This window comes from Vicia villosa, linkage group LG7 (genome assembly GCF_029867415.1).
Source record: "Vicia villosa cultivar HV-30 ecotype Madison, WI linkage group LG7, Vvil1.0, whole genome shotgun sequence".
NCBI lineage: Eukaryota > Viridiplantae > Streptophyta > Magnoliopsida > Fabales > Fabaceae > Vicia > Vicia villosa.
This window is the reverse complement of record NC_081186.1, coordinates 83,886,919-83,908,251: the sequence shown is the minus strand read 5'-3', so window position 1 is coordinate 83,908,251 and position 21,333 is coordinate 83,886,919.

The window sequence follows — 21,333 nt, the reverse complement described above, 5'->3', positions numbered from 1 at the left end:
ATGATCCCGTCTACCGGTGTTTCACCTTTCCAGACTATCAGTTGGTACCAACCTTGGAAGAATATGCCAATCTTTTGGGTATTCCTGTGTCTGACAAAATACCTTTCAATGGTTTGGAAGCCATTCCTAAGTCACCAGTCATTGCAACAGGAACTCACTTGAAGAAATCTGAAATAGAGAGTAATTGGACTACCAAAGGAAACCTTCCAGGTTTGCCTTCACAGTTTCTAATAAAGAAAGCCTTTGACTTCATCGAGACTGGTAGCATGATAGCTTTTGAAGCTGTACTAGCCTTGCTCATCTATGGGTTGGTTCTGTTTCCCAATATCGACGACTTTGTTGATATCAATGCCATAAAGGTCTTTTTGAATGGAAATCTCGTTCCGACTCTGCTTGGTGACATGTATTTCTCCGTCCATCATAGGAATCACCAAGGTGGTGGAATTATTGTATGTTGTGCACCTCTGTTGTTTAAATGGATTGTTTCACACTTACCTAAGTCTCCCATTTTCACGGAAAACCGGGAAGGTTTACGATGGTCTCAAAGACTTATGTCTCTTACTAATAATGATATTCAGTGGTATACCTTGGCTCGCTGCGGTACAGAAACCATTGAAAGTTGTGGAGAATTCGCCAACGTACCCCTCATTGGTACACAAGGAGGAATTAACTACAATCCAGTCCTAGCCCGACGACAACTCGGGTATGCAAATTCAACTAAACCCATTGGACCTACAGTGGAAAGTTACTTTTATCAGGAAGGAAATGATCCTCAGGGGTTGAAAACAAAAATGGTGAAAGCCTGGTACGACATCCGATGGAAAGAAAAAGGTGAGACAAAGAACTGTATCGCTACGAGCGCCTACACCTGTTGGGTAAGGAAAAGAGCAAGGGAGTTTCAAATGCCTTATGCTTATGAAAAACCCATGTTTCCTACAGTGTCTCAACGACCCAACATTCCCACTATGGAGGAATACCAAGACACTTTGACCAAGATGAGGATAGAGAAAGACGCTTGGAAAGAAAAGTTTCGAAGAACTGATGTGGAAAATAGAAAGTTGAAGAAACAAGTGAAAGAACACGAAGAAACTCTCTATTATCAGGATGGATGGCTCATGAACAAAGATGAGAAGATCCGTCGGAAAGATGCCGCAATCAGAAGATACATCAAAGAAAGCAAGAAAAAGCTTGAAGGCTCAACAAGCAACGCTCCGATACCTGACAATTGGAAGAATGTGGTTGACAAGCTGAGAGCTGAAAAGGCCGAGTTGAAAGCTCGCTATGGGAAAGAAATCATGAAGCTCAAGTTGCACAATGCATTTGGTTCTTCGTCTGATGAAGATGCTTAGGATTTATTTAAATTTTCATGTATCATTTGATTCTGTAAGGAGCTACGCTCCAATGTTGTAACATTTCCCATTATTGTAATAAAAAATGAATGAATAAAAGAATAGTTTGTGTTCAAATGTTTGCAAGGAAATAATCTTTAAAATATTTGGAAAAATCATAAACTTCTTTTTGCATACATCATTCTGCATATCGAGTCTGTTGTCTAGAGTCTTATCTTTTGGATCTTTCTCCAATAGATCGTCAAGCTGTCGCGTCTCAAAGTTTCTCGACCACGCTCGCAATCAGATCACAGATACAATACTCGTTCAAACAGAAGAAGAGTAATGGAACACTCTGAACAAGAGAATATTGAGCTTCGTGGTACGGTGACCACCCTTCAGGAAAGGTTGGAAAGTCTCACTACTCTGGTTGACTCCTTAATGGCCGCACAAAATCAGCCGCCGCCACCCAACAGTCAAGCAACGGTAACATCTGAAGTCACTACTCCAGTTTCTACAGTTGCATTCGGTATTCCATCTTTCTCCATGCCAGAAGGTTGGGGCACGCCTTTCAGCTTTGGTACAGGATTTCGCCATAATTTCTCTGGGGTTCAAACAGCTACAACTGAAGCGCCTGCTGCACAAAGTTCACAATTTACTCCAAATCAGGGGGTAACTTTTTCTCAAGTCACTATGGCACTTTCTCAGCCCACTATGACAGTTCCGACTCCTACGGTTCACACTGTTCCTTATGATGGCAATGAGATTTATCATGATCAGGGTGATAGCACAAATCAGCGTAATCTTGTAGGAGATCTCCAAGAGCAGTTCAACAAGATTCAGTTGGAAGTCAAAGCTATTCGGGGAAAAGACTTGTTTGGAAAGAATGCCCAGGAGCTATGTTTGGTTCCCAGTGTACAAATACCAGCCAAGTTCAAGGTCCCAGACTTTGAGAAATACAAAGGAAGTTCTTGCCCACAAAGTCATCTTGTGATGTATGCCAGGAAGATGTCTACTTATGCAGATAATCATCAGTTGCTTATCCATTACTTTCAAGACAGTTTGACTGGTGCCGCACTGAAGTGGTACACAGGTTTGGATAGCACCAATATTCGAACATTCAATGACCTAGGTGAGGCCTTTGTCCGACAATACAAGTATAACTCAGATATGGCTCCAGACAGAGATCAGCTTCGATCCATGGCTCAGAAAGACCATGAAACTTTCAAAGAGTATGCCCAACGATGGAGAGAAACTGCTGCTCAGATTAATCCACCGTTAAAAGAAAAAGAGATGACAAAGATCTTCTTGAATACTCTCAGTCCGTTTTACTATGAACGCATGATTGCTAGTGCTCCAAGTGATTTCACCGAAATGGTAAACATGGGGATGCGTCTAGAAGAAGGAGTCCGAACCGGACGTCTAACTAAAGAAGGTGGATCTTCAAGCGGAACCAAAAAGTTCGGAAGTGGTTTCCCAAAGAAGAAAGAACAAAGTGTTGACATGGTATCCCAAGGAAAGCCAAGAGGAAATGTTAATCGCCAACGACAGGTAGCTGCTATCGCACCAGCCGTTAATGTTAATACAACACCGAATCCGGGATTTACTCCGCAGTTTCAGCAACAGCCTCGACCACAGGTTCAGCAGTTCAGCAATAATCAGAATCGTGTACAAAGAGCTCCACAGTTTGATCCGATTCCAATGACCTACACAGAATTGTACCCTGCTTTGATTGAAAGAGGTCTTGTTCAAACTAAAGCACCACCACCAGTACCTGAGAAACTCCCATGGTGGTACAAAGCTGAGGTCTCATGCCCTTATCATCAAGGAGCACCTGGCCATGATCTCGAGCATTGCATAGCTTTGAAACATGAAGTTCAGAGGTTGGTAAGATCTAATCTCCTCTCTTTCAGAAATTTGAATCCAAATGTGCAAGCAAATCCGCTGCCCAATCATGGAGGGCATGTTGTAAACATGGTGTATGGATGTCCTGGTCCGTACCGAGTCTATAATATCAATTTCTCAAGAGCCAATTTGGTACAAATGCACGCCACTCTCTGTCGAGGGCAGAATTTTCGCCAGCATCAATACGGTTCCTGTAGAATATGTTGTGTGGATCCTCACGGGTGTTCGATTGTGAGAAGAGATCTCCAAGTTTTGCTAGATAATGGTACTATTGAGATCTACAGAAATAGGGATGAAAATGAAGTTAACATGATAGGATGTTATCCGCATGAGCTTTTAGTCTCAGATATCAACTCGGAAATGCCTACAGTTAACGTCATCGTTCCTCATTTCAACATGCCTGAGCGCATGGAAGCTACCTATAACAAGCCGAAGGTTCCTGTTGCTCCTTTGATCATTTGTCTACCTGGACCTGTTCCCTATGACTCTGACAAGGCAGTTCCATACAATTACAATGCCACAATGATAAAGAATGGACAAGAAGTTCCTTTGCCTACTCTTTCATCTGTCGTGAATATCGCTGATGTGAGTCGAGTAACAAGAAGTGGACGTGTGTATACTCCATTACCTCCAAAACAGCCTGTTGCTCCTGCAACCAGGCAAAATCCTGTTAATACACCAGTAGGGAATCCTGTGGAAACTCCTGTCAGTAATCCAAACACTGATGTTGGTCAATCCAGTGGAACCAATGTGAATCCTGACTTTGATGAAATTTTGAAGCTTATCAAAAGAAGTGAATACAAGATTGTGGATCAGCTTATGCAGACTCCTTCAAAAATCTCAATACTTTCATTGCTGTTGAATTCAGAAGCCCACAGGGAAGCCCTGATGAAGGTCTTAGATCAAGCTTTTGTAGATCATGATGTGACTGTTGATCACTTTGATGGGATAATAGCCAACATAACAGCTTGCAACAATTTAAGCTTCTGTGATGAAGAACTCCCCGAGGAGGGTAGAAATCACAATCTTGCTTTGCACATTTCTATGAACTGTCAGTCAGACTCTTTGTCCAATGTGTTAGTAGACACCGGATCTTCCTTGAATGTTATGCCAAAGACGACTCTTGCTCGTTTGTCTTACCAAGGAATGCCTATGAAGTTCAGTGGTGTGGTAGTCAAAGCATTTGATGGATCGCGAAAATCTGTTATCGGCGAAGTCAATCTTCCCATGACAATTGGTCCACATACATTCCAAATCACCTTCCAGGTCATGGAAATTCAAGCTGCTTATAGCTGCCTGTTAGGACGACCATGGATCCACGAAGCAGGGGCAGTAACTTCCACGCTCCATCAAAAGCTAAAGTTTGTAACAAATGGAAAATTGGTAACAATAAGTGGGGAGCAAGCCTTAATGGTGAGTCATTTATCCAATTTCTCTTTTATCAGTGCCGATGATGTGGAAGGAACTCAGTTCCAAGGTCTCTCTTTAGAAGAGGAATCTTCCAAGAAGAAAGCATCGATCTCTTCTTACAAAGAGGCGGTAAAAGTAGTGAAAGATGGAACTACCACTGGCTGGGGGCAAGTTGTGATCCCGACCAAGAATGAAACTAGAGCAGGTCTCGGATGTTCACCAACATTCTCAAACTGCACCAAGAAGGATGAAACCCTTCGACCGATCAAAGAAACATTCATTAGTGGAGGATTCCTTAACCCAATTCCTCAAGAGGTTAATGTCCTTATCGAAGAATGCATTGAAGAAGGTCTACCTGATCCTGAAGAAGAATGGAAATGTTATCTCAATGACTCGGGATACATATCTCAGGAAGAACCACATCCTCCTTCAGAGAAATCCAAAGGCGATGAAACTGAACCTGTTCCTACAGAAATCTGGGACACCTTGGGACAACCAAGTGGAAAATTTGATTATATGGTGAAATATATTGCACCTGAAAGTTACAAGATTGCGATTGAGGATATCCAACCAACTGGATGGGGAGATTCCTTTGAATACAATAGTCAACCAGAAGAGGTTTATCAGCACTGTCAATTTTCTCAGCAGCCTGAAATTACTGAAGATTTCGGATTCAATGCATCTGCCAAGATTGATAATCCTGATGATGGTTATTATCACATAAATGCCATTTTTGAAGATGAAAGGGAAGATGGTCCCGCAACTGACTCAGAAAGTGTCGCTGACAATGAGTCTCTTCATCCTGAAGACTGGGAAATACATCCTGAAAATTCTGAAGATTGTGACTCATCTTATGCTCTTCAAGAAGTAGAAGAAGACCACTTCAACTCTACAAAGAACAAGGTTGACAAACCAGGACCTTCAAATCCTGCTCGACCAGCAGACAATGTCAATACTGAAGATCACTCTGGGGAGAATTTTCCTGAATACATAATACACAGAGGAGTTCGTTGCTACTGGAAAGCTGTCGACGTTCCGAATGTTGTTCGCCGCTCAAAGTAATCACCTCGCTGTTATTTTGACCTCCTGCCTTGCCCAAAGCAGAGAGATGTTTTATAGGGCTTTGCTTTTAAATGTTCCGCCCAAATAACTTTGTGTATAGGGCTTTGTTTTAAAAGTTTCCCTCTTTGTCCTGCCCAAGACAAATGAGTTTGTGTTTAGGGCTTTGTTTCAAAAATGAATCATAAATAAAGTGTCATTTTGAATTCCCTACACTATGTGTTTTATTTTTTGCTTTTTTTCTGGAAATGGTAATCCTAAAAAACCAAAATAAAGAAAAAACTTTTTCAAAAAAATCTGCATACACTCTTGCATTCATAAATTTTCTGAAATAAATATAAATCACATGTGCAGATTTATTATTGATAAACCCATTGAATGCAATAACCCTATGCCCTCTCCCAACTTTGAGTTTCCTGTGTTCGAAGCCGAAGAAGAGGAAGAAGAGGAGATCCCAGACGAGATTTCTCGATTACTTAAGCACGAGGAAAGAGCCATTCTGCCTCACAAAGAGCCTTTAGAAAAAATCAACTTGGGTTCTGAAGAAGACAAAAAAGAAGTGACCATTGGATCGCTGCTTGATGCTAATGTCAAGAGTAAGTTGACAGACCTTCTCAAAGAATATGTTGACGTGTTTTCCTGGTCCTACCAAGACATGCCTGGGTTGGATACCAATATTGTTCAGCATTACTTGCCATTGAAACCAGAATGTCCGCCGGTTAAGCAGAAATTGCGAAGGACTCACCCTGATATGGCTAACAAGATCAAAGTGGAAGTTCAAAAGCAACTCGACGCAGGTTTTCTTGTCACCTCTGAGTATCCTCAATGGTTGGCCAACATAGTGCCAGTTCCGAAGAAAGATGGCAAAGTCAGAATGTGTGTTGACTACCGTGACTTGAACAAGGCCAGTCCCAAAGATGACTTTCCATTACCACATATTGACATGCTGGTTGATAACACCGCTAAGTTCAACGTCTTTTCCTTCATGGACGGGTTCTCTGGTTATAATCAGATCAAGATGGCTCCTGAAGACATGGAGAAGACATCTTTCATCACCCCATGGGGTACCTTTTGCTACAAAGTGATGCCATTTGGATTAAAGAATGCAGGCGCAACTTACCAAAGAGCAATGACTACTCTCTTTCATGACATGATGCATAAAGAAATTGAAGTTTATGTGGACGACATGATAGCCAAGTCCAGCACAGAAGAAGAACATATTGAATATCTTTTGAAGTTGTTTCAACGATTAAGGAAATATCAGCTTCGCTTGAATCCTAACAAATGTACTTTTGGGGTTAGATCTGGAAAACTCTTGGGTTTCATTGTCAGCCAAAGAGGTATTGAAGTAGATCCCGACAAAGTCAGAGCTATTCAAGAGATGCCTGCACCAAAAACTGAAAAGCAAGTAAGAGGATTTCTCGGACGATTGAACTATATCTCCAGGTTTATCTCTCAAATGACTGCTACTTGTGGGCCGATTTTCAAGCTTCTCCGCAAAGATCAAGGGGTTGTATGGACTGAAGATTGCCAGAAAGCGTTCGACAGTATCAAAGAGTACCTGTTAGAACCACCAATATTGATTCCTCCAGTTGAAGGAAGACCATTAATCATGTACCTTACCGTGTTGGAAGAATCCATGGGTTGTATGCTTGGGCAACAAGATGAAACTGGTAAGAAGGAGCATGCCATCTATTACTTGAGTAAGAAATTCACAGACTGTGAGTCTCGTTACTCCATGCTCGAAAAAACATGTTGTGCTTTGGCTTGGGCTTCAAAACGTCTCCGCCAATACATGATCAACAATACTACTTGGTTAATCTCCAAAATGGATCCGATCAAGTATGTCTTTGAAAAGCCTGCCTTAACAGGAAGGATTGCCCGATGGCAAATGCTGTTATCCGAATATGACATTGAATACCGTGCTCAAAAGGCGGTCAAAGGAAGCATTCTCGCCGATCACTTGGCGCATCAACCAATTAATGAATATCAATCTCTCAAGCTTGACTTTCCTGACGAAGATGTCTTGTACTTGAAGATGAAAGATTGTGATGAACCGTTACCTGAAGAAGGTCCTGAGCCTGGATCAAGATGGGGCCTAATTTTTGATGGAGCAGTAAACGCTTTTGGCAATGGAATTGGGGCAATCATCATCACTCCCAAGGGTACTCATATCCCGTTCTCCGCCAGATTGCTATTCGAGTGCACCAACAACATCGCAGAATATGAAGCTTGTATCATGGGTCTCGAAGAAGCCATTGACTTAAGGATCAAAATCCTCGACATATATGGAGATTCAGCCCTCGTGATCAACCAAATCAAAGACAAGTAGGAAACTTATCACCCTGGTTTGATTCCTTACAGAGATTATGCAAGACGTCTGTTGACTTTCTTCAACAAGGTTGAATTGCATCATATACCTCGAGATCAGAATCGAATGGCAGACGCCTTGGCTACTTTATCTTCCATGTTCAAAGTCAATCATTGGAACGATATGCCTACAGTCAGAATTACGCGCCTTGAAAGGCCCGCCTATGTGTTTGCAACTGAAGCAGTCATCGATGATAAACCGTGGTTCCACGACATCAAACGCTTCCTTCAAACTCAAGAGTACCCGCTTGGGGCATCAAACAAAGACAAGAAGACTCTAAGGAGGCTTTCTGGCAGTTTCTTCCTGAACGGAGACGTGCTATACAAAAGAAACTTCGACATGGTTTTGCTCAGATGCGTGGATAGACACGAAGCAGACATGTTAATGCATGAAGTGCATGAAGGGTCCTTTGGAACTCATTCAAATGGGCATGCAATGTCCAAAAAGATCTTAAGAGCAGGATACTATTGGTTGACAATGGAATCAGACTGTTACAAACACGTGAAGAGATGTCACAAGTGCCAGATCTACGCAGATAAGATCCATGTGCCACCGACTCTACTCAACGTTCTCTCATCTCCGTGGCCTTTCTCCATGTGGGGTATCGACATGATTGGAATGATTGAACCAAAAGCTTCAAACGGTCATCGTTTCATCTTGGTAGCTATTGATTACTTCACCAAATGGGTCGAAGCAGCATCTTATGCCAATGTTACAAGACAAGTGGTTGTAAGGTTTATCAAGAACAACATCATTTGCCGATATGGTATTCCCAGCAAGATCATTACTGACAATGGTTCAAACTTGAATAACAAAATGATGAAAGAATTATGTGAGGAATTCAAGATTGAGCATCATAACTCTTCTCCTTACAGGCCAAAAATGAACGGCGCCGTCGAAGCTGCTAACAAGAACATTAAGAAGATCGTCCAGAAAATGGTCGTCACTTACAAAGACTGGCATGAGATGCTGCCATTTGCTTTACATGGATACCGTACTTCAGTGCGTACTTCAACAGGGGCAACTCCCTTTTCTCTAGTATACGGCATGGAAGCTGTGCTCCCCGTAGAAGTTGAAATCCCATCAATGAGAGTCCTCATGGAAACTAAGTTATCAGAGGCTGAATGGTGTCAAAACAGATACGATCAGTTGAACTTAATCGAAGAAAAACGTATGACTGCTCTATGCCATGGACAGTTATACCAAGCAAGGATGAAACAAGCCTTCAACAAAAAGGTTCGACCTCGTGAATTTCGAGAAGGCGACCTCGTGCTTAAGAAGATCTTGTCTTTTCAACCAGATTCTAGGGGCAAATGGTCTCCTAATTACGAAGGCCCGTATGTTGTCAAAAGAACATTTTCTGGCGGCGCCATGACTCTTGTAACCATGGATGGTGATGAACTCCCATATCCTGTGAATGCTGATGCAGTCAAGAAATACTTTGTCTAAAAAATACAAAAGAACAGCTCGGTAAGTCGAAAACCCGCAAAGGGCGACTTAGGCAAAAATGAGCGTCTCGGTGGACTGAAAACCCGAAAGGGCGGTCCAGGCAAAAATTAGAGACAATAAACAGAAAAAATTCATCCTGGTAGATTGAAAACCTGAAAAGGCAATCTAGGCAAAAATTAGGGATTTATGACAAAGTAACTGCATTAGTCTGTACTTCGTCACCTGAGGAGTCTTTTTCCATCAAAGGATCTTCGATCAAATCATTATCAATCTGAAGCGACAAACACAGTTGGAACTCAAAGTTGTTAAGGGGATAGTGGTTATTGCTTTCAATGTAGCCTTTTCCGCATAATTACCATTTCCAACTTTTGTAAATACTCCATGGAATCACGCCTTTAGCGGATTTCCATCCTATTAAATAAATTTGAGCCTTGTGCCCATTTGTTTGCAATCTCTAATTTCTTTTAGCTTGCAAAATGACGCTTTAATTGTGTTATTCGTTTTTGAAAAAAAAAAAAAAAAAAAAAGAGAAAAAATAAGTTTTAAATGAATTTACTTCACTTTTTCAAAATAAAAAGCGAAATTTTCCTTTGAGTTGTGAACAACGGAAGGAACATCAACAGCTATCTCCATAGGAAGAAGCTCTTCTATCCCCAGTGAAAAAGCTCTTCTATCCCCAGTGAAGAAGGTCTTTTATCCCCAGTGACGAAGATTTCCAATCTCCAGTGAAGAAGCTCTTCCATCTCAGTAAAGATGCTTATCTTCCCCAAAGAAGTTTAAAGCACGCAGCACCATTCATCACCTGTGTTATCTACACCGTGATGAAGAACATTTGCCAAGTATCTGGTTGTATTGCGACGTCGGTCCCTCTCCAGTATACTTCTTTGTCTGTATTGTCAGCATGCATGCTACATTCATGACATTCATCATATTTGCATCATTTATGCATTCTTGCATTTTTTAATAATCACTTGTTCAGGATATATCTATCCTCAAAAAAAAAAAAAAAGAGAAGAAAAAGAAACAAATATGGGCGCGTCATCTCTCCAAGTAGGTCGTCACCCATAAGCAAAAAGAACACATTCTTTCTCCAGTTCCCCACTGAGATCATTCCTCGTGGAAGAAGGTTGTTTTAGTTTCTCCTTTCAAAACAAAGGAGGAAATCCCCATTTGAGTTCATTCCTCATGGGAACAAAGTCTTGTTTGACTGTTTCTTTCCAATTCATTCTTGGTTAGAACTTTGTCTTTACCAAAGATTCAAATTCCGATTCTCGAATAGAGTCAAGAAAAACAGACAATAAGCAATAGCCTCATCATCTGAGCAGCTTATGTCTCTTTCAAAAGCTTTTTCCTCTCTAGGAAATCAATCATGAAGACCATTTGACAATCAGGGCCTTATTGCTGTTCACAAGGCTGAATAACCAGTAATTTCCCTAGCAAAGTCTCCAGGATCATTTTATCACTTGGCTGATAATTGATCATGTCTTCAAAACCGCTATCACGAGGCTGGTAGTCGGTAATCCTTTTGTTCTGGTTATATTATTTAACATGTTTATCACCCTGCTGATATTCGGTAATATTAACCGAACCTTTGAAACTCTCTTTACCATGACAAATCTATCACCATGCTGGTAGTCGGTAACACAGTTTCGTACCTTTCACCTTCGCATTATTAAACAAGTCTATCCCTGTGTTGATAGTCGATAATGTCGATTGGTAAGTTTTTTTACAAAGCTATCATTCCCCGGTGAAGCATACACTTGCTTTCCCGAAAAGAACAAAAATGGATTCTGTTCCCTAAAACGGATTGAGACATCCTTCCCAATCTCTTTTCCCCAGCGGAGTCAGTTTTGATATCCCTCGGTAAAGATATCCTTGCATCATCCGCAATTTTGGTATCTTAGGTCCAAAATTCGCGTCTTCTGATATTTAAGTCTCTTCCACCCTATCAAAACGAAGATTTTCAATCTTCATATCTCAGGTTGAAGAAACTTAAATAGGGGCATCTGTCATACCCCAATTTTTGACCTAAGATACCACCTCATATCATCTGCATATGCATCATTTGCATCTCTAACAGACTGCATAGCTTGTGTTTGTTACTTGTGACTCAGCAGGATTTAATCAGGAAATCACTCATCAGTACAAGTAACAATCAATTAGGGTTTTATTCTCCCTTCATCTCAAAAGAACTATCTTCATCAACAATCAACATTTGGTCCTCAGAGATTCATTTCAACAAACTCAACAGCTTTGAATCGACTGAATTAGGGTTTTGACTGAAGACAGCATACTCTTGACTTTTGCTCAGAATTTGACCTAATGACTTGGGACATGACCTCAAGACCCCAAGTGCATCATTTTGACCTAATCCATTGGCTCAGAACATCTCCTACACAAAGATTGATCAGACAAATCCTCAGATCAGGGTTTTTTGAACTATCAGGGACTAAAATCAGGGATCACATTTGGGAAACCCTAAAAATCCCCAGGAAGTCAATCAAAGGTTTCAATCATCCTCAAATAATCCCTATGACAATATGCAATGGAAATTACATCTCAATTCAAGACCTACAGGCATCAATTTCATCAGGTCGACAATTAGGGTTTTTGACCTAATTCACTGAACAACTGACTTTTTAATCAGGACATGGTGCCACAACTCAAATCATGATTCAATATCCTCAAATGCTTCAATATGATCCATTCATACTATTCATTTGATGAGGATAGCTTGTTTCACTTGAAATCTCCAGAAACGCGATTCGTCTGAAAAAGTCAACTGTATAAGATCACCATTGACTTTTGGGGAATTTTGGTCAACCATGACTTTTGAAGTTTTGAATCATCAATATATGATATGAGAAGTCATTTGATCAAGGAAAATCAAGAAAATCAATCAAGAATCAAAAAGTCAAAAGTTTGACTTTCATACTTAGAAAATTTTCTAAGTGTTTTTCAATGGTTTTTTCCAAACTTTGGAAGGGAATTTCTCAAAATTTCACCTACAAACTGAAAAAAAACTTCCAACATGAAAGTTGTAGATTTTGATCCAATAAACAACTTTGACACATATAATTTTTTTCCATAAGATCAACCATTTAAGAGATATGGTGCTTCAAAGTTGGTACTTTTTGAAAATTTCACTTAAAACTTCATTTTCTCCAAAGTTCATGGATCTTTTTCACCCATTTCCTTAAAGGTCTTGAAGAAACTTTCAACTAGGGTTTTGAAGTGTGTAACATGAGCTTTCCAAAATGTCCAAGAGCATGAAAAAATATGGAGTGTAGCTATGGTTTTGAATTTTGCCATTAGTGAACTTTTCACTTGAAATTTCAAGCCATTTTTGCAAAGTTATGAACCAATTTGCCAAATGATCCAAGTAATGATGCATAGAAGCAATGATTGAATGATATTTTTCTGATTTGAGATCAGAATGGAAAGAGATAAGAAGCTTAGAGTTTTAACCATGGTTTGGTCACTTTAACCATTTTGCATTAATGTAAAAGATTCCTTTCTATCCCTTAAAGCCAAATCATCAAACTTTGAAGCAACTTGCAAAGGTCTGAGTTCAGAACTCTTGGCCTATAAATAGAGGTCATTTCCACTCTTCAATTCACACCAAAACCTCACAATTATAGGTTTTCTCTCTTCTTTCTTGAATTGCAAGTTTCATAGTTTTCAAAGAGGTAGAAAACTCAACCTCCAAACCCTTTGAGTTATGGCCAAAGTGATGGTTCTAACATCTCATAAACATCAAATATGATGTGTTTGATCCACTCACACACCCCAAATCACCCTAAATCTCAGAATCACTCTTCAACCACCATGTTTGCATAAAATGAGCCTTAACATATCAATTCTCATACCAGGCCATATCTGTCCAATCTAACCATCCAAACACACTCCATATACTTCATATGAACTGTTCCAACCATTATCCATGATCTGAAACATCAAAATCAGCTAGCTTGATCCTCACTTGAACCATACTGCAGATCGAGTACCATGGATTGATCAAGAGGTTTTCAAATTGCTCCAGGCATCCAAACATGTTCCATAAGGTCCACTGAAGGTGTTCAGATCAAGAAACAACAACTGGAACTCTTCATTTGCAGAATTCGATTCTCAGTTTTGCCATTTTTAAGGTAAGTGCTCATGAACTTCAAACTCTATCATACATGCATCATAAATGAAAAACTAAGTTACCATCTTGTTTCTGCACCATCACTGAATAATAACCCTCAATCAATTGCATCATATCATGATCATACACGATTTCACATTGAATTTCAGTTTTAGGGTTCTTCGTGTTCATCACAAAATTGACCCCCTTAGAGTAAAAATAAATGAATTATAAGACCACCATCATGTTCCTCGTGAAAAACCGAGTGAGATAGACCCTTTGATTGATCAAAACAACTCAGTTTTCAGAAAATTCAAAATCAAGTTAGGGATGTGTTCTTGGCGCCATTTTTTGTTCAGAAATTCAAATGGTTCGTTTTAAAATATAATTAAATGGAAGCGTGTTATTTACAAGCTGCGCGCGCAGCTCAGTTGGCAAGTGTTTTGGTTGGTAACCTCCAGGTCGTGGGTTCAAACCCTTGTGAGACCAAACCCTCTTTTTTAACACTATTTTCTTTCATTTTCTTTTACAACTTCATTTAATTATTTAATACATCAAATTAACTTATTTTTTCTTCATTTTTTAAACACCTCTTATTTAATATACCTATTTTGACAATATAAAAAAAAATCATCAAAAAATATTTATTTGATACATTTTTAAATAGGTTCAAAATGACTTATTTTTAAGTATTTTTGATACTTTAAATATTGTTTTTCATTTAATTTTTAACCTAATCACTTGTAAATATTTTTTTGAATAAACCCTAATCATCTAAGTGTTAATTGAAGACAATCTTTTTGTTTATCTTGATTACATTAACTTCTTTCAAAATTCAAATCGTTTTAAAACAAGCGATCGCATTTCTTTTCAAAGACGATAAACCATTTCTTTTTGAAACTATTGATTAAACCTTTTTAATTGATCAATTGTTTTTCAAAACGAAGTGGGGCCTCTCGAATATTAGAGAGTGTAAGTCCCATTTCTTTTCTTTTTGTACAGTTTTCAAAACAATAAAACTTCTTTCAAAACAAATCTTTTCAAATTTCAAAACAAACTTTCAAACAGTTTTTCAAACGACGCGTCTGTAAAAAAAAACAGTCAACCATGTTTTATAAAATAAAACACGGGCCTCCACGTAGGTATAAGTCCCAAGCCCTTTTTGTACATACACCTCTTTTGTACATATCTCGATCAGTTTAATTTTTAACTTTGAATAACAAACAAAAAATGAAGGTTTTTCTTTAAATCTTCCCAAAAATATACCATGGGCCTCCATGTAGGTATAAGTCCCAAGCCCCTTGTAAATACCTGTTTACATAACTTTGAATAAATTCAAGTGGACCTCTTCCCGAGTGTAAGTCCCGAGCCCCTGTGTATACAAATGGATCATGCTTACAGGTATATTTCCTTCATAAACTCCATTATATACACACACTTTGTCATATATAATTATTCATACCTGTTCATGTTTGTTCATACTTGTTCATGTTTGTTCATATATGTGATATGTGTGCTTGTTCAACTTAGTACAACACTAGGTTCCCCATAGCCTCCTATTGGGCTTCGTGCAAAGAATCTCCACTAGTTTAGGTTAGGACATAGAGTATGGTTTCCCGGTGAAATCGCTCTAAGAGCTCAAACCAACTATACCATGCCTCCCCTTGGGCTTTGTACAAACGAGTGACCCTCCCATAGCCTCCTCTTGGGCTTACAATGCAAGGACCCTGGATTGTCCCTCCCATAGCCTCCTCTTGGGCTTACAATGCAAGGACCCTCGGATAGCCTCCTCTTGGGCTTCGTACAAGGACCCACGGGCTTCTTATAAGCATCCCCAATATCCAAATCAAATACCCTAGGAGATTAGACATTTTTCATCTCTATGCTAGGAGTATCTCTTATATATCATCACAAACAATCAATCAATTAATTTATCAAACTTTTTTGCCACAAGGCTGGCTAATCAATCAAACCGTTTTGCCACCATACTGGCTGATTAATCAAAGTTTTGTCACAAGGCTGACTTCATTGAAACTTTTGCCACGAGGCTGGCTGATTAATTAAAACTTTTTGTCACAAGGCTGACTTCATTAAAAGTTTTTGCCACAAGGCTGGTTAAACAACAAAAACATCTTTATCATTCTAAGCACCCTAAGTGGCATGGCCCCGGGCTTATAATGAAAAGATTTTCAAACAAAAATCAAACAGGTGTATGTGATGATATAGATTAGATACATCGAACATTTAGATGACATTTGTCTCTTATCCTTTGCTTCCACTAGCATAAGTGGGAACTACGATTGCTCTGACTTTCTCAACATCCCTTTGAGAATACGTAGGCACAAGGTCGATCCTTGGCGAGCAAAACAAAACTTCTCCCTCAAACCACTCAAACCTTAGCACCCGTAGACCCCGAGCTACAGATGCTCTGATTCCCTCTAAGGGATATGTATGCAGAGGATCGCGATGATCTTTGCGAGCATAATCAAACAAACACCTTAGGTCCCACCTATTTCACCAGAACCTCTCAATAACATGAAATGAAAAATAAAGCAAAGAAACCTATAGAGTACTATAGATACGTTGGGTGCTAATACCTTCCCTTCGTATAACCAACCCTCTTACCCAAAGATCTCTCCCCCCACTTTTAGGTTATTGCAGCTTTTTTCCTTTTCCTCTTTTGGAAACAATAAAAAGTTTGGTCCGTACAAAAGAAAAATCATTTTTTGAGCACTCGAGCCCAAAGAAGGCATCAGGTGTCTCATCCCGAAAAAAGACAACGATTTTTCCCCGCGACAGAATGGTATGCGTTCCTTAAACGACTGAACAAACTTGCCCTAGTGGCCTCCCATACGCCCTTAGTCTCATCATGCCTCAAGTCTGGGGTTCGAATCCCCCTCGCCCCAGACTTTTTGATTCTTTTATTTTTCAATGATTTACTAGTTGTTTTGAAACATAACCAAATGAATGCAAGTTACTATCACCACACGCGCGTTGGCTCAGTGGTGTTTGTTTTGAGTGTGTGACCTAGAGGGCGTGGGTTCAAACCCTCCAAGGGCCAAAACAATTTTTTTAACACACAATTTCTTTCATTTTCTCACAAACTTCACATATTTATTTAACCTATCAAATTAATTTATTTTCACTTCATTTTTCACACACTTATCATTTAATATACCTATTTTGTGAATAATAAAAAAAATCATAAAAATATTATTTATTTCATATATTTTTATTAGGTTTAAAATAGTATATTTTAAGTGTTTTCTAAAATACTTTAAATACATATATTCACTTTGTTTTAACCTAATCATTTTGTAAATAAAGTTTATGATAAAACCCTAATTGTTTAGGTCTTAATTAAGTAAAAATCTTTATTTTTACTTTGATTAAGTTGACTTTTGTCAATATTCAAAACTGTTTTCAATCTCTGATTAAACGGATGATTAAGGTTTTCAAACAACAAAACCTTGCATCATTCAAAATCATTTTCAAATTGCTTTTACACCAGTACTGTAAAGTACTGGGCCTCTAATAGAGTGTAAGTCCCAAAAAACTTCTCTTCTTAGCTTGTTTTCAAAACTGTATTTTCAAAATCTTCTTTCTGTTTTCAAAACATTCTTCTGGTATTTGAAGGGCATTATTCCCGGTGAAACTCTTCAGATACCTATGTGACCTTTGTCCATCTTCACTTCTTCTGTTTTCAAAAACCATTAACTGTTTATTATATATATATTCAACTGTTATCAACAAAACAACAAAAATTACTGTTGAGGCTCTGTACATACTTCTTCAATGGCCTCCACTCCATCCAGGTTAGGCTTTACAAGCTTTCAATTTACAGTCTTTATTTAAATTACTGTCAAATATAAACTGTGCATATATTAGTTTAGAACTACGTTTGAGTATAAACCCTAGGACAGTTAAACTATATATATATTATAGGAATATGACCTAGGATTGAGAATGTCTTCCCGGTGAAGGCTCTTTCCTAATTAGAGATCTGTAGTTCAAACCCCCAAGATGAATTATTCCCGGTGAAACATCTTGGTAAAAACCTTAGAATCCAAAAATATAGGACACATCCACCCAAAGAGGAATTATTCCCGGTGAAACCTCTTACCCATTTGCTTAGAGCCAAAATAAGTTCAAAACTACATAGCTTTCTCTTGTGCTATAACAAGGACCCTCGATTAGCCTCCTCTTGGGCTTTGTGCAAGGACCCACAGGCTTCTTAAAAGCATCTCCAGCTTCCTCTTGAGCTTGTATACAAGGACCCATCAGGTTTCTTATAAACATAGGAACAGGTCTTTAGCCACCTTTTAGCCTACCCTGGTGAGTTTCTTCCAATTTAAACCAGACTTTAAACAAGCTAAGTTTGTCTCAATTTTGCATTGAGTACACCTTTTGGAATGAGAGACATGGACAGTCTCTGTCACCCTTATCTTCATCAATCTTCCTTAGCAGAGTCTAGGATCCATGCTTTGGGTCATCCTCAGCATTGAGTTAGCCTTCATCTTGGGCTTTAAACAAGAAGTCTCCATTAGATAATCTTTCTGCCATTCCTTTTCAATAAAATCCCCTGGAAAGGGTTAGCCTCCAAAGTCAATTTAAAATCAACCTCCTTTTCAATAAAATCCCTGGAAAGGGTTAGCTTCCACACATTCCTTCATTTTCAATAAATTCCCTGGAAAGGGTTAGCCTCCAAAGTCAATTAATAAAAATGTCAAAAAAAATAAAGATTCATTTCTCTTAGGAGATAATTTCCCCAAAAGAGTCAAAACCCCTGGAAAGGGTCAGCCTCCAAAAAACATGATAAAGTCAGTCTTTCACCAAATAATTTCTCCAACTGAGTCAAAATCCCTGGAAAGGGTTAGCTTCCAAAGAAAAACAGTCTTTCAATAAATAAAATCTCCTCAGTAGAGTCAAAACCAACAAAAACAGTTAGCCTCAACCTTGGGCTTCATACAAGGCACCAAACAATAAAACTCCCCTGTCAAGAGTCAGCCTCAACCTTAGGCATTGTACAAGGCAGATAATAGAGTCTCCCCAGTGAGTTCTTCATCATTCAGTAGCCACAACCTTGGGCTTTGTACAAGGCAGATAAACCATACTTTCATGTGTCAAAGATTCCTAACACCTAGGATCTTTTCCCCATAGAGTCATCCATACTCAATTCATTTAAAAAAGAGTCTGCCACAACCTTGGGCTTTGTACAAGGCAGAAAATAATGTTTTCCCCTAGCTAGAGTCAGCCACAACCTTGGGCTTTGTACAAGGCATATAAAATAAAGTCATTCATTCAATTATCCTCAACAGTTAGCCACAACCTTGGGCTTTGTACAAGGCACATAAGTAGAGTCTCCTTAAGTAGAGTCAGCCTCAATTCTGGGCTTTGTACAGAACACAAAAATACCCCTGTAATTAATCCCCAGTGGAGTCATCTCCCAGAGTCAATAATATATTAATTAATCAATCAAAAAGCCTCAAGCTTGGGCCTCATACAAGCCAGCTAAAGTCAAATCTTCTATACAGTAGATAGACATAGTTTATCTCTATAGAGAGATATTTTTACTACTCTACCACATACAAACAAACATTTCAATTTCAATTTCAATTTTAATCAAGTCTCCCATTTAGGATTTTGAAAGGCATGAGCTGGCAGTAAAACCCAGACATGTGGTAACTTTCCCTAATTTGGATGAGCATTTTTCTTTCATTTAAGAGGCATTTGACTGGTATACTTGCACATACACAAGTAAGGTCCCCCTCTTGAATGAAATGAATTCAGTTATTCTGTCACTCCTTTAAATGTTTGTGGTAGAATAGTACAAATACCTCTCTGTAGAGATGATTTCATGTCCCTTTACTGTAAACAGAGATTTAATTCCAAGCTTCAACCTTGAGCTTCAAGCAAGGCACCAAAAATAATTAATTTCCCTAGTTAGTTCCCCGAACTACATTAAGCTCTGACTTCCACTAGGGATATGTAGGCATGAGGTTCACAAGGAATCTCAGCGAGCTAATAAAATACCAAAAATAGTCAGTTTGTTTGTCTGTCTGTCCTTTTTTTAATCAATTCATTTCCTTCTCCTAATACAAAGGAGAAACTTTCCCAATCATTAGCAATAAACACAATCACAATGACATAGAGAAGGTTCCTGTAGAGTACTACAGATATGTAGGGTGTTTAAACACTTCCCTATGTATAACCGACCTCCCGGACTCCAGAATTTCTAGTCTAGGTGAAATCCCCACACTTAGCAAACTCCTAGGGTTTAGTTGAGATCTTTTTTTCCCTTTCCTACTCGTAGGACAAATAAGAAAGTTCGTGTGATATCGTAGGAAGAACTGAAATAAAATTCATCCCACCACGGGCGCATTCTCCTTCCAAATTTCGCGTGAAGGGTTTAGCGTGCCGTCCTCCCAAGTGAAACGGGGGGGTAAAAGAAAACGACACCACAGTAAAATGGCGACTCTGCTGGGGATATAAGTGTTAAAAACCTTGGTTTTTCATCCAAACCAATGGTTGACATGTTGCTGGTCCAGCCCCAATGAGGAATTAGGGATGCCAAATTCCCCCTCAAACAAGAGAGGTCCTGCCTAACCTCTGTGTCATATCATGTGTTTGTTGCATATATATTTGTTTATTTTGTTTATTCTGTATCGGGAAAGGGCTTGATTCCCCCTTGTGGTGAGAAATCCTATACCCGGATTTGAGTGCAACATAAGATAGGATGGAGGATGTCTTCCCGGTGAAGGCCCTCTAATCTTGGTTCACAATTCTACTCTTGGGATTTGCCTGGCTGGTTGTGATTAACTGCGCCACTGCATTCCGAGACTGATTTGTACCAGGAGGACCTAGAAACACATTAACCCCACTTAAAGCCTTTTTTAGGACGTAGAGCGGTGATTACGGAAGTAATTGTCACGCAGATACTACACTCAGAGAAAACTCTCTTATAGATACCAATCAACGTATCTTTAAGGTTGAGCAAAAACTCTGAGACCCCTAGAACCCGTTCTACAGGTACAAAAATCCTTAACCTTAGTTTACCATTGGGGCGGGGATTGCGTTTTGACTTCATGACTACTATACCCTTCAACGCCATGTTTGTTTAAAACTCTTGTGTGTGCATTCATGCATTCATGCATCATTCATTAATAAACAACTAAAAACAAAAAAAAGAGTCTTTTTCGAGTCGTTTTTCAAGGAAACTAAATAACGAACGTTTTGAACTTCAGAGAAAGAGAGAAACGGAGAAAGGACTTAAGGATCTATACCATGGATTATGGAAGAAAGAGAGCTAGGAAATACACCTTCAAAATTCCCCAGGTCGAGGAACTGGGAAAGCTCGGAAAACTGGTGGTCAACCCCCAGGCTTTCAAGGAGAAGTATGGAAAACTTCTGCCTTTGCTCAATACCAACATGGTGGATGGGATCCTTCCCACCTTGGTGCAGTTTTACGATCCAACGTATCACTGCTTCACCTTTCCAGATTATCAGCTCATGCCTACGTTAGAGGAGTACTCTCGTCTGATTGGAATACCCGTGTACGCGCAAGATCCGTACTCCGGTTTGGAAAAGAATCCTGACGACATTATCATTGCTGCAACTACTCCTTTGAACGTAGTCGACATCAGAACTCATATGGTGAGTAGAGGAGGAATTCAAGGATTGCCCTC